Source organism: Agelaius phoeniceus, chromosome 27 (genome assembly GCF_051311805.1).
Source record: "Agelaius phoeniceus isolate bAgePho1 chromosome 27, bAgePho1.hap1, whole genome shotgun sequence".
In the NCBI taxonomy this organism is placed as follows: Eukaryota; Metazoa; Chordata; class Aves; order Passeriformes; family Icteridae; genus Agelaius; species Agelaius phoeniceus.
The window spans coordinates 5,788,432-5,811,162 of NC_135291.1; the positions used below are offsets into that span (position 1 = coordinate 5,788,432).

A 22,731-nucleotide genomic window follows, 5' to 3' on the forward strand; every position below is an offset into this window, starting at 1 on the left:
GCGGGGAGAAGAGGAGGGAGAGAGGAAGAGGAGGAGCAGGAAGAGGAGGAGGAAGAAGAACGTTCGAGGTGTGCTCCCCGTTGAGTGTGCGGCCCTGCAGGCCCCGGGAGCGCCTACTCTCCCTCCCCCTCTTCATCTCGCAGGTGAGCTGGGAGGGGGGGGCTTGCCCCAAATATATCGGGGAGTTCCTGGCGGGCTTTTTTGGGGGGTGGATATTTAGAGGAGAATTCCAAAGGTAAACCGCAAATGCCCGTTGGTGGATAATGAGGGCCCACGACCGGTTGGGGGTTTTTGGAAGGAAGGGGGCGCAGGTGGTCGCTGCCGGCAGAGCGCGGGCAGGGGCCTGTGGGATCGCCGGATCATCCCTAAGCGAGACCCTCGAGAGGGGGACAGCAGGAGCCAGGGGATCCCCATCAGCACGGGAAAGGGGACCCGCGAAACATCAAAGTGTGAAGATCACAGAGGGGGAACTCCTGGGAGGGGTTTTTGGGCTGAATCTTGGTAGTTTGAAGACTTCTATGAACACAAAACACCAGTGACTTCCTGAGATGTTCTTGGGCAGTAGAAACCCCCATCCCAAGGCACTCTCATCTTGTTTTTTCACCTAAACCAGGATTTGTCATTCCCAAGCTGTGGCCAGATGCAGGAAGAGGAAAAGCCCTGGAGATTCCGCACGAGGAGGAGCTGCAAACCCAGCCCAGGGAGCTGTGAGGAGGAAAGAGTCCCCCTGAGCCAGGAAGGCGGCGGGGGATCCAGCCAGAGCTCAGAGCTGGTGGAGAAGCCTCATGGTGGGGAGAAGCCCCACAAGTGCTTGGAATGTGGGAAGAGCTACAGCTACAACTCCTGTCTGAAGAAACACCAGGTGATCCATACAAGGGAATGGCCCTACAAGTGCGGGGAATGTGGGAAGAGCTTCAGGTGTAGCTCCAGCCTGTTCCAGCACCAGAGGATCCACACTGGGGAAAAGCCCTATGAGTGCTTGGAGTGTGGGAAGAGCTTCAAGTGTAGCTCCAGCCTGTTCCAGCACCAGAGGATCCACACTGGGGAAAAGCCCTATGAGTGCTTGGAGTGTGGGCAGAGCTTCAGCTGGAGCTCCAATCTGACCAAGCACCGAAGGATCCATAGAGGGGAAAGGCCCTATGAGTGCTTAGAGTGTGGGAAAAGCTTCAGTGAGAGGTTTGCCCTGATTCACCACCAGAGAATTCACACTGGAGAGCAACCTTATGAATGTTTGGAATGTGGGAAGAGCTTCAGCCACAAGTCCAGCCTGCTCAGCCACCAGAAGGTCCATACTGGGGAACGGCCCTATAAATGCTTGGAATGTGAGAAGAGCTTCAGCGATAGCTTTTGTCTGATTCGACACCGGATAATTCACACAGGGGAACGGCCCTACACGTGCAGAAAATGTCTGAAGAGCTTCAGTGACTACTCCAACCTCATCAACCACCAGCGCCTGCACTCTGAGGAACGGCCCTACCAGTGTGAGGACTGTGGGAAGAGGTTCAAGCTCATGTCCTACCTCAGCCGCCACCAGAGGATCCACACCGGGCAGAGGCCCCATGAGTGTCCTGAGTGTGGGAAGAGATTTCGGCTCCGGGCCCATCTCCTCCATCATCAGCCAATACACACTGAGGAGAGGCCCTTCTGCTGCCCCGACTGTGGGAAGAGTTTCAAACGCAGCTCCTCCCTCACCATCCACCGGCGCATCCACACCGGGGAGAAGCCCCACAAGTGTGGGGAGTGTGGGAAGAGCTTCACCAAGAGCTCTTACTTGACCAAACACCAACAGAGGCACCACTAAGGGAAGCCCTGCGAGTGCCCCACGTGCAGGAAGAGCTTCGTGCGCTGCTCCAGCTCCATCCCCCAAGGGAGGATCCGCGTTGGATGATCCCCGGTGATCCCTGTTGGGCAGAGCCCTGGTGATCTGTGGTCCAGGCTGGGGGTGCTCCACATTTTCCTGTCTCCTCATGGGCATCTGGATGAATGTAGGGGCAGAAACATCTGTTGGGATGCAGACTGAGAGTGGGAATTGCAGACTGATGGCCCCTGGAGAACCATGGGGATGCAGAGATCCCCCTGCAGCCCTTGGAGCAGCCCCCTGGAGCACGGGGATGCCTGAGAGGAGGCTGTGACCCCGTGGCCAGAGGGGCCCCACTGGAGCAGCCTGTCCTGGCAGGACTGACCCCGGGGCACAGTGACCCACGCTGTAGCAGTTTGAGGGGGGCTGTGCCCCATGGGATGGACTCAGCTTGGAGAAGTTCCTGGGGAACTTTCCTATGGGAGGCACTCCAGTAGTGAGCAGGGAAATGATTCCTGTCCCTGAGCAGAGGGAGAAGCCACGGGGCATGAACTGAGCATGGCCCCATTCCCTGTCTCCCTGGACTGTTGAAGTAGGAGGTAGAGCTGGAAGGAGGGAATGGTGGGGGAAGGTGTTTTGAAGGGGTTTTCATCTACTTCTACTAGTCTACTACTTCTATTAGTCCCCAGTTTGTTACCAATAAATTCAACTCATATCTCCAGTTTTGAGCCTGTTCTGCCCATGATGATGTTTGATGCGGGATCTCTCCCGGTCCTTATCTCAACTCCTGAACCCCTGGTTACATTTTGACTCCTCTGTCCGGCTGTGGAGAGCAGTGAGAGAGCGGCTTTGGTGGGTGCCCAGCATCCGGCCAGCGTCACCGCACTCCAGTGGGACATGTCCTCGTGTGGCCCTGTGCTATGGCGACGCAGGTGCTGTTCCTTTTGCCTTCCTTATGATTTTATCTTTTGCATTAAATGCTTGTGAAGTGCCCCCGGTGTCCCTCGTGTTCCCCTGGCTCCGGCAGCCCCGTTCCTTCCCCTGCTCCCCGTGCCACGTTCCATCCCGGCTGGAGGAGCCTTGGAGCTGCCGTGGGGGCCGTGGGGCTGCCCCGGGTGTGGATGACAGAGCCCATTTTGGGGGGACTATCCATGGCCCATCAGTGTCACCACTTCTTCCTCTCCCCCAGGAACTCCTGAATGAAACCCTGCAGAAACCCTGCGCTACCTCTGGATCGGGCTCTCAGTGCCCGCGGCCGGACGGGCCGGGCGTGGCTGAACGGCTTCCGCCTGGACCGGCTCCGGCGAGCACCGGAGGCAGCGCTGGGGCCAATGGGGTACCCCCCCTGTCCCCCGAGGGACGCCCAGGGGTGACCCGGGCTCCCTCCTGCACCTGCAGGTTTCAGGTGGATCCCAGGGAGCAACCTGGCGATTGTGGGGCGGTTAGTGACAACAGAATCATTCCTCAGGACTGCGGCTCGGCTTCGCACTGGATCTGTCAGAGAGAAGCCATCAAATTCTGACCTGGGGGCCGGGAGAGATGCTCAGGTGGGGGATGCGGGAGCCAGCGGGGGCGGATGTGGAAGCCACTGTCGCTGCACAACAACCGCCTGCACAAATGGGCGGCGACGTTTCCTGGCTCTGCTCTCTACTGCGCTCAAACCATGTCATGAACAGAGAGCAAAACTCTCCCAAATGGGATTTCCTGGGCTGCAAAGCTCAGCAGGGCTCGTGCCTTTTATAAACATTTCTGGTTTTATACAAACCAGTCCTTCTAAGTCCTTTCACTGGAATCCGCCCCAAGGCATCAATCACAAGACCCTGAGTCAGCACCTCAGGGCGGGGCTGTGACAGGAAATTGGCATCAAAGGGCCCCGCCCGCCGCTGCTCCACGGCGATCGGACAGCGCAGGCGGCCCCAGCCCCTTCTTCTTCCTCTTCTTCCTCCGGACGGGATTGAGCCCCTGCCACCGCTCCTTGTGCCGCTCCTGCCGCGCACGAACCTCAGGGCCGAGCCCAGGAGGGACCGCACGGGTTGGGGGGACCCCGCTGGACAGAGCAGGGACCGGCCTCATGTGGAGCTGAGCTTTCATCTTGAAACGAGGAAATCCAACGTGGATGCTGAGACTTTCGTAATCTCAAGGTGTTACTTGATACTCGGCACTTTAGTTTTGGCAATATCAGGCCCTTCAGCAGCAATGTCTCTCCCAGTCACTGGTTTCTGGCTCAGAACCAGCTTGAAACGTGGACAAAAAACCCAAAGTCCCAGCAGAAAAAGCACTGCCGTTACTTTTTATTTTTCGGAGTTTATTTTATTTTATTTTATTTTATTTTATTTCAGATACGTTTAACTTCTTTGCTTTTTCTTTTTTTTTTTTTTTTCTATAATCCCGTGTTTATTGTCTATTTACCCTCTCACCCGCGGCCGCTCCGGTGCCACCAGGGCCTGGCTCCAAGGGAAACCACAAAACCCTCTGGAAATAAAGCCGGTCTGGGGGAAAACCCTGCAGGGGGGATTGAATCCCATGGAGAGCGCTGGCTGAGAGTTGGAGATTCCAAATGCTCCAAGGGGCCGGAGGGAACTGCGCTGGGGCCTCGGGGTCTCCCTGGGGGCACCTCCAAGACTCCTGAGCAGAGCGACCCCTCCCAGCCCCCAAAATCTGCAGATTTGGGTCAGCTGAGGAAAAGAGCTGGAAAAGGGACTGGAAAGGGGGTGGAGCCTGAGGGGATCCCTTAGTCTTCACCCGGAAAGGAAGGGCTTTTTGCAGGAAAGCCACAGGAAAATCCCCCAGAAACCAAGAAAATAATAATGAATTTTTTAACTCTTTCCACTCTTTCCAGAAGGTCCCAGCCGGGTCCTGCTGGGAGGAGCCAGGGGTGGGGAGGGGGCTCAGAGCCTAATTAGGCAGAAAAGTTTAACTGGGGTGAGGAAACTTTTATTGTGGGGAGAAAATGTAAATGGAGGGGATTTGAATGGGAGGGGATGATTTGAATTGGGGAGAGAAAATGAAGTCGGGGGAGGAGCCCCCCAGCCCTCAGCTGTGTCCTGAAGGTGCTGCCAGAAGTTCCCCCTGCTCTGACCCCCCAGGCTGGGGGCGTGGAGCTGCCACTGCTCCCCAGGAATGTCACGGGATAGAAACTCCATTCAAGCTTTTATGTTTCCAGTCACTGCCAATAAGATCCCAGTTGCCCCAAACATGGTCCCAGTTTCTCCCAGTCTGGCCCTGTATAGTTCCTTCCAATCTCAGTCCCTCCCAGTAGAAGTCCAGCATGACCCCAGTCACTTCCAGTATGAGCCCAGTCAGTCCCAGTCACTCCTAAAATGTCATTTGCCCACATCATGGCCCCAGTTCCTCCTAGCATGATCCCAGTGTGAGTCCAGTCAGCCCCAGTATGATCCCAGTCACACCCAGATAATCACAGATACATTATTTCAGTCACTCCAAGTATGACACTGTCAGTCCCGCTATTACGACATGGACCATTTGCTCCCAGTGTGATCCCAGTTGCCTCCTGCATTATTCCAATTGTGCTTTTTCACCACTACTATGGTTCCAGACACTCTCAGTACTACGCCAGTCACTCCAAGTATGACCCTGTCAGTCCCAGTATGACTCCAGCATGGGTTAGCTGCTCCCAATAGGATCCCAGCTGCCTCCTGCATTACTCCAATTGTGCCTTTTCACCACTACTATGGTTCCAGTCAGTCCCAGTATGATCCCAATCATGCCCACTATATCCCAGAAACAGCCAGTTGCCCTCAGCATGTTTGCAGTAGCCCTCAATGTGGTCCCAGTATATCCCAGTATGATCCCTGGTGCCCCAAATCTGGTCCCGCTGGTATACCCTGGTGTCCTGGCCCTGGTATATCCTGGTGTTCCAGTCTGCCCCAGTCCATCCCAGCCTGTCACATTCCGTCCCGGACCCTTCGGGGCAGCCGCCGCCGTTTCGGGATCCTGCCCACGAGCAGTCACCGAAAGCTCCCCCAAGATGCTGACGGGGATCGGGGTCTCCGTGTTGGGCTTCGTCTTCCTGGCGCTGGGGCTCAGCTTCCACTTGTGCAAGCAGGTGAGGGGGGGTTCTGGGGGTCGTGTCCCCCATCCCCCAGAGTGTGTGTGCTCCCCCCAGCCCGGTGTCACCCCCTTTTCTCTGCCCACAGAGCTCCTGAGCCGGCGGCGGCCGCAGCCCCTCCCCATGGGCTCGGGCCCGGCCGGGACCCCCCGCTCCGTCCCCGCTCCGCTGACTTTGGGGGGGTCGTGTGTCCCCCCAGCCCCGCTGAGGCGGCGTTACGAACGAGGAGGAGCGGGAGGAGCAGTGGAGAAAGAGACGGGAGAGCAACGGGAGGAAGAAGAGGGAGAGAAGAAGAGGAGGAGCAGAAAACGGAAAAGGAAGAGGCGGGAATTCTCGGTCCCAGCGCCCGCTGCGTCCGCAGCAGCTTCGGCCCCTGGAGCATGTCCCAACTCCCCCCGTATGCCGCGGGCGAGTTGGGAGGGGGGGCTTGCCCCAAATATATCGGGGAGTTCCTGGCGGGTTTTCTGGGGGTTGTGGCTATTTGGACCTTGGAGGAGCCCCAGGCTAAACCGCAAATGCCCCTTGGTGGATAATGGGGGTCCACGGCGGCTTGGGGTTTTTTCCTGGGGGATGGGGAGGGGCGCAGGTGGTCGCTGCCGGCAGAGCGAGGGCAGGGGCCTGTGGGATCGCCGGATCATCCCTAAGCGAGACCCTCGAGAGGGAGGACAGCAAGAGTCACGGGACCCCCATCAGCACAGGAAGGGGGACCCATGAAACATCAAAGTGTGAAGATCACAGAGGGGGAACTCCTGGGAGGATTTTTTGGGCTGAATTTTGATAGTTTAAAGAGTTTTAGGGACACAACATGCCCAGTGACTTCCTGAGATGGACTTGGGCAGTAGAAACTCCCATGCCAAGGCACTCAGCCCTTGTTTTTCCTCTCAAACCAGGATTTGTCATTCCCAAGCTGTGGCCGGATGGAGGAGGAGGAAAAGCCCTGGAGATTCCGCATGAGGAGGGGCTGCAAACCCAGCCCAGGGAGCTGCAGGGAGGAAAGAGCCTCCCTGAGCCAGGAAGGCGGCCGGAGATCCAGCCAGAGCTCAGAGCTGGTGGAGAAGCCTCATGGTGGGGAGAAGCCCCACAAGTGCTTGGAATGTGGGAAGGGTTTCATCCAGAGCTCCAACCTGATCCGGCACCAGGTGATCCACACTGAAGAACGACCCTACACCTGCTTGGATTGTGGGAAGAGCTTCAGACAGAGCTCCCACCTGACTCGGCACCCGGTGATCCACAGTGGAGAAAAGCCCTATGAGTGCATGGAATGTGGGAAGAGCTTTAGACGGAGCTCCAGCCTAAATGTCCACTGGTGCATCCACACCGGGGAGAAGCCCTATGAGTGTCCCGAGTGTGGGAAGAGGTTTCGGACCACCAAGAAACTCCTCCAACATCAGCCAACACACACAGGGGAGAGGCCTTTCCACTGCCCCGACTGCGGGAAGGGCTTCAGCCACAGCTCCCACCTGGTCAGCCATCGTCGCATCCACACCGGGGAGAAGCCCTACAAGTGTGGGGAGTGTGGGAAGAGCTTAAGCACGAGCTCCGACCTGATCCAGCACCAGAACATCCACACTGGGAAACGGCCCTGTAAGTGTGAGGAATGTGGGAAGAGCTTCAACTGGAACTCCAACCTCAACAAACACCTCCAGACCCACACTGGGGAACGGCCCTACAAATGTGAGGAATGTGGGAAGAGCTTCAGACAGAGCTCTCACATTATCAGCCACCAAAAGATCCACACCTGCAAACGTGAATGGCCATATGAATGCTTGGAATGAGGGAAGAGCTTCAGCCAGAGCCCCGACCTCATTAAGCACCAGAGGATCCACACTGGGGATTGACCCTATGAATGTGGGGAATGTGGGAAAAGCTTCAGCCACAGCTCCAGACCACATCCACCACCAGACAACCCACACTGGGGAACAGCCCTACAGGTGCTTGGAATGTGGGAAGGGCTTTAACTGCAACTTCCACCTCATGAGGCACCAGCACATCCACACCAGAGAGAGGCCCTGAGTTTGGGAAGAGCTTCGTGCACTGCACCAGCTCCATTCCCCATGGAAGGATCAGCATTGGATGATGCCCAGTGACCCCCGTTGGGCAGAGCTCTGGTTATTCATGGTCCTCAAGATCCTGTTGTGTGGAGGGAAGGTGTTGGAGAAATTTCTTTCCCCTCTCCTCGTCCTGGTGTGATTTGGTTGGTAATAAATTCCCTCCCTGTGCCCAGGCTGGGTCTCTGATGCCCATTTTGGTGTTTGATGAGGGATCTCTCCCTGTCTTATCCCAACTCAGGAACTCTTGGTTAAATTTTCTCTGCCCTGTGCAGCTGTGGGAGGCAGGGACAGAGTGGCTTTGGTGGGTGGCTGACATCAGGCAGCATCACCCAGGCCATGGGCACCCCTGAGATCCCAGTGTGGTGGTGCATTGCCCCCTCCTCCTTTCCAGGCTGCAGTGTGATCTGAGAAATGCTTGTTAGGTCTTGTCCTTGGAAACAGCACCTGGGTTTTGCTCTTTCCAAGCTTATCAGAAACACTGTCTGCTCCCAGGAACTGCTAAAAGGTTCCTGTTTACCTTATGGCCAGCCTTGGAAAATGTTCCTCTTGCCTGAATGGCACAACATTCCTTTCTCACACTTTTAGAGGAAGTGCCAAGCCAAACTGTGGCTGGGATGAAACATCCTTGTGACTGAAGCCCACTCTCTTGTGGCCCTATCAATAGAGGTCTAAAAGGAGACCCTTTGAGCTCTCCTGGGCCACTGTGGGCTGTGACCCTCAGTCTCCCTCTGAGGGGGCCTCTCAGAGCCAGCAAACCCTTGGGTTTGCTCTGCCTGCAGGATCACTGAAACGTGTCCTGGGCTGACACCCTCACTCCTCAAGGCCCCAACCTTCACACAGCGGGAGATGCAAAAGCGTCTGAAGGGAGGATTTCCATGACCTCTGAGGGGAATTTTTCACAGATACCTTGCTTGCACTGACTGTTTCTGTTTGTGTGTGTGCTCCTGCACATATGCCATAGGAAATCTGGGAGAAATAATGCTTTCTTAGATGTGTAAGTGCCTTGGATATCTAAGTTAGGCCTGTAAGCAAGGTTCAGTTATAGTTATGAACTTACTTAAATGCTGCTAAGTATTGTTCTTTTGCTCAGTTGTTAAATGTAAGTTATAAGTTAAGTGTTGTTTTTCTGTTACGTTTCTAAATAGAATGTGGAAGTTATAGCTGTAAGTTAGGTTAAATGCTAAGTGTTATTGCTCTGTTGAATTGCTAGCCGTAAGGTATAAGTTAGGTTATAAATTAAGGTAGAATTTGAAGTGCTGCTCAGTGTTGTTAACTTTTAGGCCTTGTTCCTTTTAATCCCTGCCCAAACTGTCTTTTGTCCCATGCACCTAAACACAACACACATCCACTCATATTCTCTTAGAGAGTTCTCAGTGCATTTCTGTTTTGATTGACTGGATTTTGTTTGGTTTTGTTGTTACTTGTTTTCCCTTGTGCCTTAGCTGTCCTGTAGGCAGTAGAGTGAATCTTGCCAATAAATTTATTGTGCTTTGTTGCTAAACATTAAATCTGACTTTTGCTCATGCCCTTGCCACTGATTTTTAAGCAATCTCAAACACTCTAGTTGGGGAAGATGAAACAGGAAAGCCTTATAAATATGATTGTCTGGCAAAAGATTTTGAGAATATAGAAACTGTAAGCACGATTGAAATGAAAGCAAGCTTTGAGATCCCTTAGTTACTGAATAATGGGAAAACAATGGTGTGGCCAGCTGAAGGTAATCCCCTTTTGATAAAACAATACCCTCTGCTTGCAGACAGATCCAAGGGTCGGACCAGACCCTACCAGCTTGGCAGAAGGGGTCCAAAGAGGAGTTTTTAGGGTTTAAAAGGAAACACATTATGGTAATGTAATGATTCTTATAGGCTGTATATAAATGCTCTAGGATTTGTATATTGTACTAGATTGGTTAGTGAGAATCAGAATATTCAACACAGAAGAAGATTTATTGTATTGTAACAGGAACCTCACTCGCTTACCCCTTTTACTCTTTTGTCTCTCTTACTCTCTTACCGTCTCATCCTCTCTACCCCTCTCTTCTCTCAGGCCTGCTCTGATCTTTGGCTGGCAGCTCCAAGCAGGGCCCTGCCCCCAGGCCCTTTGCAATAAACCGCAAGTTCCACAACCTGGCTGCAGAGATCTCTCGTCTTGGTCCGTCCTGACCATCCTACCCCCCAACGCTCCTACAAATCTGATTCATGACTGCCCCACAATGTCTCACATCACCGAGGGCCCTGACACGGGCCCGTGTCACAAAGGGCCACACCCGGCACCCAGCAGCAGAGGGACAGACTGGAAGGGGCACGGAGCAGCCCCGGCCTTGTGGCCTTGCAGCCCCTGCGGTGCCCAGAGTCCTGGCAGGCTTTGGCCACGGTGCCAGCGACAGCCGCAGCCCCGCCCTGCAGAGCCCCGGGGCCGCAGCCCGGGCTGTTGGGGCAGCAGGAATTGGCCGGCCGGACGTGCCGGGGCCGTGCGGGCAGTGGCTCCGTGTCCCGCGGGAGGCCGGGGCCGAGGGGGGTCCCTCAGGGCTCTGCCGGGGCACCGGCGCTCAGCCCTGCCTCGCTCAGGGACACCCGGGGGCACCGAGCGCAGCCTGGGCGCCTTGGCAGGGGACGGGGAGCTGAGCGGGGCAGGGGCAGCACGGAAACACCGAGTGCCTGCCCGGGGCACAGCCGGGGAGAGCCGGGCTGGAGAGCCGAGAGAGGCTGCTCAGAGCTGGCCCGGGGACTCGGGCACCTGGGAGACAGAGCCCGGCTCTGAGCTGACTCTGAGCCTGAGAACACCTGAGAAATGACAGCACGCTTTTCTAGACACACTTCATTATTCTGTATTTTCTCAATGTGAGTTTTTATGAGGGAACATTTTTTACATCCATTTTACAATATTTTCTCCCTTTAAAATGAGATTAATCACTTTTTGTTATATATCCGGAGGGTTGGGCTGGGAAAGGTTGTGGGTAATGGAGTTTTTTATTCAATGTATTTTCAAAACTGAGATGTCACAAGGCCAGACTTTGACTCCAACAGCAGTGTCTGGTTCCAGACTGCTCTGCTTTTCACGGTGAGATCCCAGTTCTTTCAAATCCAGCAGTCAAAGCCCTTGAAACACGGAAAAGCTGGGAGTCAGGTTAAAGCCCTTGGAGGGTTTGCTCTGTCCGTACATTCCCCATCTCCCCTGGTGTCCGTTCAGCCTCTCCACTCCTGTCCTGGTGCACATTGCTGTATCCAGAGTTCAGTACGTGCTTTTATAGATAGATAGATAGAGAACTGTAATTATTGTATATGCAATTGTCTCGGAGTGAGTTGCTGTGATGGCACATTCCATGCTTTGTGCCCAAAGAATGGTTATTGTGTCTTTAACCCCCGGGAGCCGGGACGGGCCGTGTGTGGGGCCGGGGCGGGAGCGGCTCCTTGTTCGCTGCGCGGGCGTTTTGAAGCCTCGCTGCTCGGGTTTTCCGCGGCTCTCTCTGTGCCCCGTGGTTTTCTGTGTGGCTGAAAAGCTTTTTTGGGCCAGGCAAAGAAAGGATTTTCCCTTCCTCTGTTGGGAGAGGCTGCAGCGCGAGCCTCGGAGTGCCTGGAGGAACTGAGCAGCGGCTGTGCCGCAGCCCGGGGGCTCCGCGAGGGCAGGAGCGGAGCGGCGCCGCTGCCGCCCAAAGCCGCTGCGAGCCGGGCCGAGCCGGGAGAGAAAACAGCCCGAGGCTGCAGCGCCGCTGCTTCAGCTGCCGGGACCGTGCCCGCGGAGCCCGGCTGGGGAGGAGTCCAACGCCGGGCGAGCCCCGGGCTTTCATCTCCTTCGGGACGGCCCCTGGTCGGCTTTTCCCCTGCGGGAGAAGCCGGTGCCGCCTGTACCCCGTGTCGCGAGCGGTGATTTCTCTGGCATTTTGGGTCTTTTGTCCCAGAGTGTGTGGGGGGACTAAGGGCTGACAATTTAATATCTAGCAGTTGTTTACTTTTAAAAATTAATATTCTTGCCTTGTGGGCATTCTGTTTGTTAATAAACTGATGGAGTTGTTTTTTTGTTTTTTTTTTTTTTTTTTTAATTTCACTTATTAGCATTCATATCCTGTTGGTGGAAAGGGATAATTGGAACCCTGTAGAGGGGACAACACTCACTCCAGAGTGTCCTCTTTTAAATCGTCTCTCAAGCTGAGACACCCTACAAGTGCTTGCAATGTGGAATGAGCTACAGCCAGAGCTCCCACCTGATCTGGCATCAGGAGATCCAAACCAAGGAACATCCCTGCTGGGGCTTGGAATGTGGGAAGAGCTTCAGCAAGAACTCCCACCGCATTAAGGACCACAAGATCCACACTGGGGAGAGGCCCTACAGGCTTGGGGAGTGCGGGAAGGGCTTCTCACAGAGCTCTCACTTGACCCAACACCAACGGAGGCGCCACTAAGGGAAGCCCTGCGAGTGCCTCGAGTGCGGGAAGAGCTTCGTGCGCTGCTCCAGCTCCATCCCCCATGGGAGGATCCGTGTCGGATGATCCCCAGTGACCCCATTTGGGCAGAGCCCTGGTGTTCTGTGATCCTGGGGATCTGTGTTCAGTGGGAAGAAGGTGTTGGAGAGATATCTTTCCCTTCTCCTTGTGCTGCTGTGATATGGTTGGTAATAAACTCACTCTCTGTGCCCAGGCCAGGTCTCTTGTGCCCATGCTGGTGCTCAGGGCAGGATCTCTCCCATTCCTTCTCAGCTTCTGGGCCTTTCCTTGTATTTCCTCTCCCTGTGCAGCTGCAGAGGGCAGGGACGGAGCAGTTTTGGTGGCTCCCGGCATTCTGGCAGGACCAGCCCAGCTCCGGGGTTCTGAGGGGCTTGTGGGGCTCCCCCCGCAGGAGGAGGGCGTCCCCCCTTCTGCAGCCCCAGCCCTCAGGCAGCACTCAGCCAAGCAGAGAATGCCCTCAGCTGGGGCCTCATTTATGGGCACACCTGAGTCCCTGGACATCTCCATCCCCATTCTGGGGCGCATCCGAGTCCTTGGATATCTGGGACTCCATTTTTTGGGATGTATTGCGTTTGTATGAACTGGTTGTGGTAGTGGGGCGGGCTCTGAGAGAAGCTGCTGGAAGCGTCCTCAGTGTCCAGCAGAGCAATTCCCTGGTGGTTCTAAAGACAGAGGTGCTGGATGCAGAGTTCTCCCCACAGTCCCTGGACCAGCCCCCTGGTGCAGGGGGGTGCCTGAGAGGTGGCTGTGACCCCGTGGGAACCCCGTGGCCAGAGGGGCTCCCGCTGGAGCTGCCTGTCCTGGCAGGACTGACCCTGTGGCACAGTGACCCCGGGGCTGCAGCCGGGCGAGGGGGGTGCTGCCCATGGGATGGACTCACATCAGGGCCGGGCACTGATGGGGTTTGGGTTTCTCAGGGGGTGACAGCCAAGGGTGACTGAGATGACAAAGGGCTGGCTGCTGGCCCTGGCACAGCCCTGAAATCGTTTAGGAAGCGCAGGGGTACAGGGCTCCGGCAGTCTGGGGTGTCGGGTGCTTCACTCCTGGATTTTCCTGCCCGCAGCTCCTGGGGCATAGAGAGGGGCCCGAGCACGTCCCCTCATAACCTCCCTGGGAATCACCCCAGAGCCCTCAGCCTTCCTTGTGACCGTCCCCGCGGCCTCCTGTCCGTTCCAGTGGCTCCCGTGGCTCTCCCAGTCCATTCCCAGTCACTCCCAGTGCCCCCCCCGCGTGTCCGTCTCAGCCGCGCGTTGTGCTGCCGCCCCTCAGCCAATCAAAGCGCGGATCTCTGATGACTCATCAGTTGCCGGGCACACCCGCAGCCTCCAGTGCCCCGCTCTGGACTCGGCCTCCCAGTGCCGCGCACGCCATTCCCAGTTCCTCCCAGTGCCGCCCCAGGCCGCCCCCTCAGTGTCCACAAACTCCCTCCCAGTCACTTTCATCTCTTTCCCAGTTCAATACCAGTCCATTCCCAGAACTTCTAATTTCCCTCCGAGACCTTCACCCTTGCTCTCAGTGCTCCACAGTTCTTGCAGTGCACTCCCAGTCCCTCTCAAGGCCATTCCACCCCTCCCCTCTCTCTCCCAGTTTCCCCCAGCTGATCCCAGTGTGTCCCCGCTCTCTCCCAGTGCCCCCCAGCGTGTCCATCTCCCTGGTGCCCCCCTCGAGCTCCCAGCCTGGCCCCGGCTGCCTGCTCTGCTCCATGATGGATTTCTACCCTACTGCCATCCAGGTGAGGTGGTTCCAGGGCCAGCAGGAGCTCTGTGTTGGCTACTGATGTGGTCCCCAATGGGGACTGGACCTACCAGCTCCTGGTGCTGCTGGAAACCCCCCTCAGTGTGGGGTCACCTCCAGCTGTCAGGCTGCACGTCAGCCTGGAGCAGCCCCTGAGCCGGCACTGGAGCATGGCCCGGCCCCAAAGTGCCAGGGGCAGCGGGGGAGGCACTGGGGGGGCTGAGAAGGAACGGGAGGGATTCCGCCCTGAGCACCAGCATGGGCACAACAGACCCAGCCTGGGCACACGGAGGGAATTTATTACCAACCAAATCACAGCAGCACAAGGAGAAGGGAAAGAAATCTCTCTAACACCTTCCCCACACCCAGCAGGGATCATCAGGATCATGGATCACCAGGGCTCTGCCCAAATGGGGTCACTGGGGATCATCAACCGTGGATGCTCCATGGGGGGTGGAGCTGGAACAGCGCACTAAGCTCTTCCCACACTCGGGGCACTCCCAGGGCCTCTCCCCAGTGTGCAGGCGCCAGTTCAGGAGGGTGGAGCTGTGCTTGAAGCCCTTCCCACAGTCAGGGCAGCAGAAGGGCCTCTCCTCTCTGTGAATGCGCTGGTGCAGGAGGAGACGGGATGGCCTCAGAAACCTTTTCCCACACTGGGGACACTCGAAGGGCCTCTCCCCAGCGTGCAGCATCTGGTGCTCCCTCAGGCTGGAGCTCCGCACGAAGCTCTTCCCACATTCCAGGCAGGTGTGAGGCCGTTCCCCAGTATGGATCTTGCTGTGGCTGATGAGGTTGCAGCTCTTGCTGAAGCCCTTCCCACATTCCCCACACTTGTAGGGCTTTTCCCCTGTGTGGATCACCTGGTGCTCCCTCAGATGGGAGCTGTACCTGAAACCCTTCCCACATTCCAAGCACTTGTGTGGCCTCTCTCCAGCCTGAGGCTTCTCCACCAGCTCTGAGCTCTGCCTGGATCTCCAGCTGCCTTCCTGGCTCAGGGGGGCTCCTTCCTCCTCAAACCTCGCTGGGCTGGGTTTGCAGCCCCTCCTCGTGCGGGATCTCTGGGGCTTTTTCTTCTCCATCTGTCCACAGCTTGGGAATGACAAATCCTGGTTTGGGGGGAAAAAACAAGGGGTGAGAGCCTTGGGCTGGGGGTTCCTCCTGCAGAGGACCATCTCTGGAAGTCTCCAGGGATTCTGAGTTCAAAAAAATCTGCAAAGCACCAAGATATAGCTCCCAAAATGACCCTCATAGGAGATCTGCCCCTCTTGTCTCTTCAGTCTGGGGTTTGGTGGTTTCTCTTCCTTGAGCTGATGGGAGTCCCGTGGCTCCTGGAGCTCCCCCCTCTGGAGTCTTGCATACAGATGACTCAGGGGATTTTGAGGGTCCCAGGGCTCCGTTCTCCCCTGATTCTCTGCTCCAGGATTCCACAGATCCCAGGGGTCCCCACACCCCAGGCCCTTCCCTCCCCCCTTCAGGCTGCTGGGTCTCACCCGAGTCTGGAACCACCCCTCTCACCTTTTCCCACTCCAGAGGTCTTGAGGTTCCACTCCACTGATCTTCTGGGGGGGTCCCAAGACCGATGTCCTCTCCCTACCAGTACCTGGTGATTGCCATGAGGACCCCTAATTATCCCCAAAAGGAGGATCAGCTTTGGGGTCCTGCAAGATCCATATATACCCACAAAAAACCAAACCCTCTCAGGTACCACCAAGATATTTGGGTCATGATTCTGGAATCTGCCAACTCCAAACACTTCCCTTAGAAGAACCTCTCTTCTGGAGGACTCCCTGATACATTTGGGGTGAGCTCCCCCTCCTTAGTCACCAGCAGGATGGAAACTTGTGCTTCTCCTTCTGCTCCTCTTCCTGCTCCTCCTTCTCCTCTCCCCCTCCCCTCCTCCTCCGTGACCAACCCAGATCCCCCTTTCCCACCTCCCTCTGCCCCACAGCTGAAAAAGCATCACCGGCTGCTGGGTGGGGGGAACCAGCCCAAGGAGCTCCCAAAGGATGGACAGGGAGTTTGGGGAACCCCCCAGTGTGGATCCATCCCCTCCCACAGCCCTGGGGAATTGCTCCAGGGATTGAGTGATGGGGACACAAAGGGACCACCACAGGAACCCCTTTCCTGCTGTTTCCCCTCCCGCTATCCACCACTCCTATCCTTTGTCTATCATCCCCTCTAAATCCCAGCTCCCCTCTGGCTCAGTTAAGGGCTGACCCTCCCCTGTCCCTCAAAGTTCTGGTGTCCTAAATGCCCTTTTATGGCTTCTCCCCCATTTTCCCATCGTGTTGAACAGAATGAGATGAAAGTGTCTTTACAAACATATGGTGTGAATCTCCTTTGAGGTAGATAAGGAAGTGACAGGAGAAACCATCAGTTTCAGAAATTGTTATTAATCAACAGGAAATGCTGCTCAGCCAAGGTCCTGCTAAATTCCTGAACTTTGTGAAGAACAAAGATTTAGCAGAGACGTGAATATTGTATTTTATACAAAAGGGGAGAAGGTGGAGGTGGTTTGCACATTCTCCCAGAGGTAATTAAGGACATGGACACCCAGGGGGGCAATGAGGGAAGTGGAGAAGGGATTTGGACAACAGGGGATGGATGGTGTTGGTGTGCTGGGAAGGGATTGGTTGAAGGGGAGTGTGCAGGAATATGGTTAAGGCGAGAAGCAGCAGGAGGAATCTATGTGGTAAGAAAAAAGATGATGAAAAAGAGGAGGAAGAGAAAAATACTGAGGATAGGGATGTTTTTCAGCAGGGTCTCATCCTCAACATTTGCCAGCTGATCATTTGTATCCCCGGTTTCCAGGAGAGGAAAACAAGGAGGTCAGGGTTTCAGGGGGTTTCTCTGTGGGGGGCAGCGGCAGCACCGGGCGCAGAGGTGCGGGACCGGGAGCACGGGCTGGGGGCCTGGGGGGAGCTGCGGGGCCGGGCCGGGGCTGTGGGGCAGCCGGGGCTCAGCGCCGGGCGCTGCCTGACCCCACCAGCCCCGGGCAGGGCCGGCAGTGGCCCCCGGCCCCCAGGAGGCTGCGGGACGCCCCGGCCGCTGCCCGGCCCCGTGGAGCTGCCGGCCCTGCCCGCCGGGGGGGCGCCTTTGGACACTGCGGCAGGACAGGGACCGGCTCTGGGATACGGGCTGGGGAGGGCACCCTGAGCACACGGATGAGGAGCAAGGAACACCTGGGAAATGTGGATTATACATGGAAGGACTGAGATTTTCTTTTAAAGATTTTGTTGGGATCACTGGAGAAACGAATGATTTTGCAGAAAGCTCAGCAGCTCTCAGAGAATGAGCACCCACAGGCACCGAGGGGGGCTGCAGGAGGGGCAGAAGAAGGCCCTGAACCACTTGGGCACAAAGGCCCAGCAGGTGAATGCAAGAAGGGAGCAGCAAAAGGCCAAGCTGAAGGCAAAGGCCAGGGCAGAGTTCCTACAGCCCCTGAGGGATCAACCCCAGGGCCCAAGGGGGCCCCAGCACCCAGGGCACGGGCTCGGCCACAAGCACCCGGCAGAGGCATTGCCCTCCTCGGCAGGGGACAGCCCACCCAAACAGCCCCTGGCAAGGAATCAGGGCTCCAGCTGCAGGGCACAAGGTCACTGCAAGCACAGACAGCAGCACCCTCAGGACCAGCAAGTCCACCCCTTGATGGACATGGATTGGCAGGGCTGTCACAGCTCCCATCACACCAGGGACCCTCCACACTGGAGCCCTTGAGAACATTCAGGTGGGTCTGCATTGAGAGGAGGCCTCCCCTGATGGACACAGGGGCCTCTCAATCCACTCTGAATCTCAGATGCAAGGGGGGGAAAATTGTCAAAAAGTTGTTTGATCATTCAGGGGCTAAGTGGGAAAAATGAGCAGGTGTGTTTTCTTCAACCACTATCAGTAGATGTGGGAGATAGATTTGAAATGCATGGGTTTCTACTTCCTCCTAATTGTGATTATCATTTACTGGGAAGGGATTCAATGGCTAATGTGGAAATACAGATTTGTATTCTAAAAGGTAAAACAGAGGCTAATGATGTATCTTGGTGTCAGATGAGTGGCAAGGCCTGTGCTAAACTGAGCCCTGAAGTGTGGGCAGCCCCAGGAAAACACAGACAATTTAATATGGAGTCTCTCCAAATTACTTTGAAGCAACCAGGACAAGAAGTGTCTAAAAGCAATACCCTATTCCAAGGGTGGGAAAGAAGGAAGGGCTCACAGCCTGGTACTGAGTCCCTGTTCAAGGCAGGGCTTTTGGAGCCAGGGATGTCTCCCTACAACACTCCTATCCTGCCAGTCAACAACCTGGATGGATGGACAGGAGGAGGAAAACAGAATTTTCAAGCATTAAAGTGAAGATTAACTGAGGCTGCTGGCCTGGGCCTTCCAGACAGGGAATAAGAATTTGAATTGTATGTTAAACAGGGCCATGCCAAAGGAATCCTTCTGCTAAAATGCTTAACCCAGTGGCCAGAGAGTGGCCTCATTGTCTGCACAATTGTGCAGCCCCGGCCCCACTGGGAACTGAGGCCTGAAAACTGATAACAGCAGGAACTCTCATTGTTCAAGTCTGGCATCAAGGTAAAGCTTGGATAACCAAAAGAGCCTCTAAATGGATGAGCGGGGCTCGGTTATTACAGTATGAAACTTGTTCAGTGGCACCAGGAGGATTTAGAACTGAGGACAGGGGAAGAGTTTAACCCAGCCTCCTGTTTGAACAGCCTGGAGAGGGGCTGGCAAGAAACCCAGGACTGCACTCAAGGGACAGAGCTCCCGACCCAGGCTGAGAGAGATTGACGGGACACATCCACCTTGGGACTTTGCTGTTGCCAACACCCAGCCAGGACATCGGCTCCTGCCTAAGCAGTGCAAAGCAGCACCACTGGTGGCCAAGGGGCTCATGCCAAGTGTCCCTGAGGCCAGAAACAGCCGCCAGCACAGCTGAACACGGGGGGGACCCCTCAGCCTGGCCTCAGGGGCTCTGAAGCCCCGGAGATTTGCACTTCCCGCCTGCAGCAGGACCATGGCAGCCGCCCCTGAGCCTGCCCTGAAGGCAACGCAGCAGCAGCCAGGGCTCCACAGCGGGCCAAGCCCCTGGGCCTGCCCACAGATCCTCTGCTCAAACCCTCGGAAATCCTGGCCACCCTCCTCTGGCACCTCCAGCCACTGCGGCCAAGCCTTGCTGCCACTGCTGCAGCTTCAGCGCTGGCTGGGCCTGCACTGCCACAGCTGCTGGGGAGCACCACGGCACAATTCCACTCTGGGCTGCCTGCGATTGCATTGCTGCAAAATATAGCAAGTTTATGTCTTCTAAATCTTATTTCTCTACTCTGGCTTGGTGTGCTTTTGCCTTGGGGAAAGAAATTTTATAGGGTTTTTTTTTAAGGCATGTTACACCACTCAACAGAGATGAGTTTAACATCTCAACAGACTGGGAATAGCCCAAAAGACACCCACAGAGATAACGACCAGCAACAAAACATCAACGCCCAGCAGCAAACAGCAACCAACAGCTACCCCAGACACTGCCCCCGGCACAGCTGGAGACACCTGGTCTGGAAAAGGCTGAGAAGGAAATCCAGGAGTGTGGACCTAATTAACATCAGAAGCAAAGAAATCCCGGTCCTATAGGAAACCAAATACTAAGAATGACCCAACTTTGAAGCAATGAATATTAAACCAATGGGTTTGGACAGGGTCCTATAGGAAACCAAATACTAAGAATGACCCAAGTTTGAAGCAATGAATATTAAACCAATGGATTTAGATTGGTTCAGATTGTAGAAAGTTTAGGGAAAATCGAGTAAAACTCACTTGTCATTGAATGATTTTTTCTGCACACCTGGGCTATGTGTGAATGAAATGATTTCTGTTGCACATCCTGGCCACAATCAAGTAATGCTTTGATTTTCTAACACTAAAGATATTGTTGGAGAGTTTTTGTTCCTCCTCCAGATTCAGTGCTAAGACTACAACATGGGAATGTTTTTTTCTGAATAATCCTACTTTTATATTGTCAGTTAGGTTTGGGCCAGGGGTGTAAAAACCAACTTTTATTCCTAAGGGAAGTAGCAGAAATTTTTATTCCTTTGGGGGGGTTTTGTGTATGTGTATGCCTAGCCCTTCGTGATGGCAAAATTTTGGTATGGGTTCTGTGATATTCAATTTAGGCTGCATTTTAAGAACCTAGAAGAGCTTTAAAGGTGACCTTTTAACTTGTAAACAGTTAACAGAATATCGTTAAAAAAAAGCAGAAATATAAAAGCAGTGGAGGGGAGGGAACACATGAGATACCAGATTGCTGCACTGGAACACAAAGTTCAGTTTAACACTTGTGGGGCAAAGTGTGGACAATGTACCTGGAATGTACCTGGGTCGCTTATGGGGGGGCGGGGGTGGGTGGGTGGAGGAGAATTGGGCTGATTCCCTCTGCCCCTCACCCCAAGCTCTGCCTGCTTGCACTGATGGAGTTTGCACAGCTCAAGGCAGAGCCCAGGGTGAGGATATCTGACCCTGCAACAGAAAAGGGTTAAAGCTGCAAAGGGAAACAGCAAAAGGAGAAAGTTGTGAAAACTTCACTAAAGTAAGTGGGGGGGAATTATTCCTCTGCCCACTCCAACATGTGCTGTCACTGTCTGTGTTATATAGAGTGTATCAGAGCACTGGGGATTTTTTCCTACCAAAAATTCAGGGAAATCAGTTGGGAATCCAAGTATTTGATGATTTAATTAGAGAAAAGCAGTCAATTGATGAAGTCCTGGCTCCTGAGGAAGTGCCCAAAACTGGGGAAAAGATGAAAAGCTACCAGAACAAATCTTACAACACCATAGACCAGCCCCTGGGAACTTGAACCAATTCATATCAGGAGCCACAGAACCCATTTCTCATTTCAATGGCATCATTAGATTACAAGCTGCCCTGGGAATAACCAACCAGACAGCTCCAGCTCCTGACCTTCCTGCTGAGCAATCCACTGAAATGAGGAACACAACATTTCACCATGGGATGGGATCAGATCATCTGTTAGCAGACAAAGGAGGAGTTTCTGGAAAATTAAATGACTCAAACTCTGTTGGCAAATAGATGACAATGGAAAAGTAGAGAAAGAGAAGAAAAAGGAAACAAGAAAGCAGCTCATGTACTGGTACAAATGTGGAAAGGATGGGAATGGGACACGGTTTTGTGGTTCCCTGGCAGACCATGGGTTTAACGAATGCTGTTTCTCCTCCGATGTGCTACAGCAACTCTCATCTTTTTACCATAGGACACAGGGGGACACGGGCATGGATGGAGATGTGGGGGACAATGACAGGGATGGAAACATGGTGGGGAGACAGCCATGGGTGAGGACATGGTGGGACATGGCCAGTGACATGTGGGGACATAGCCATTGCTGGTACCATGGGGGGAACTTGCAGGGGATGTGGAGGATGCTGGGTTGGAGGGGGTTGAGGGTTCCTGGGAGGGACCTGGGGCTTACTGAGGCCTTTGGGGACCCCAGGCCGAGTGGCTCTGGCTGTGCTGGGAGACCCTGGGGGAGGTTCTGGGGCAGTTACTCAAGGATCCCCTGAACTGGAGCCCCAGCCGGGCATTGGGCTCCTGGAAGGGGATGAACATCCTTGTCCCCAGGAGGGAAATTCCAGCACCCTCAGGGTGTCAGAGGCAGCTGAGAGGCCACAACAGGGAGGGGAAAGCCAGAGAGAGCTCTCTCCCTCCAAAACTGCATCCCAAAAATCCCAAAACTCAGGGATTCCTCCTAGAGAAAAAGCTGCCAGGAGCTGCCAGAATAGAGGGAAAGGGGGAATGTGACCCCCAGACTGAGGAGGAGGGGCCTGGCCTGCATCCCCCAAAACCAAACACGGGGCAGGGGGGGGTTGGGATTGGTGGGATGGTATGGAAGGGGCAAAAGAATGGGAGAAAAGAAGGGGCTGGGATCTCCAAAGACTGGGGCACGAGGCTGGGAAATCCCAATTGTGTTGGAAGGGGTCTTTAGATTTGGGGAATGAGAAAGGGGGTGAGAGAAAGGATGGATCTCTGTCCTGCAGCACTCGTTCTCTGGAGCGATTCCTTGCGGCTTGGGGGGGTGGGGGAGAGGCGCAGATTCGCACTGGGGGGTCCCCAAGCCCTCTGCTCATCCCACCGTATCCATCTCCCTGGTGCCCTCGAGCTCCCAGCCCGGCCCCAGCTGCCTGCTCTGCTCCGTGATGGATTTCTACCCTGCTGCCATCCAGGCGAGGTGGTTCCAGGGCCAGCAGGAGCTCTCTGTGGTGGCCACCGATGTGGTCCCCAATGGGGACTGGACTCACGAGCTCCTGGTGCTGCTGGAAACCCCCCTCAGTGTGGGGTCACCTCCAGCTGCCAGGCTGCACGTCAGCCTGGAGCAGCCCCTGAGCCGGCACTGGGGCACGGCCCGGCCCCCACAGCGCCGGGAAGGGCTGGGAGGACAGGGAGGGGATTTGGGGGCCCTGGGTTTAACTGTGAGCCCGTCATCGAGAACCCTTATCCCCCTGTCCCACCTCCCCCTATCCCCCTCTCCCACCCCTTTCCACCGGGTCCCGTCCCCGCTCCGCTCACCCGAGAGCTCCTCGCCTGCAGCCGAGGGATGGGAGGAGGAGGAGGAGGAGGAGGAGGAGGAGGAGGGGCGGGAGGA

The 22,731-nt window shown here is 55.3% G+C and overlaps 1 long non-coding RNA gene and 1 pseudogene across 2 annotated transcripts; one reads left to right on the forward strand and one right to left on the reverse strand.

The window, feature by feature from the left end:
• Positions 1–11: 11 nt before the first annotated feature.
• LOC129132048 (uncharacterized) lies at positions 12–11,929 on the forward strand (annotated as a pseudogene). The gene is made up of 3 exons (XR_013185424.1): positions 12–143; positions 614–1,790; positions 6,927–11,929. The product of XR_013185424.1 is annotated as an uncharacterized LOC129132048 (transcript).
• A 2,442-nt stretch (positions 11,930–14,371) lies between these two features.
• LOC129132008 (uncharacterized) lies at positions 14,372–21,074 on the reverse strand. The gene is made up of 2 exons (XR_013185453.1): positions 15,609–21,074; positions 14,372–15,199 (listed from the first exon to the last, which is right to left on the reverse strand). It is a non-coding gene; the product is annotated as an uncharacterized LOC129132008 (long non-coding RNA).
• Positions 21,075–22,731: the final 1,657 nt, after the last annotated feature.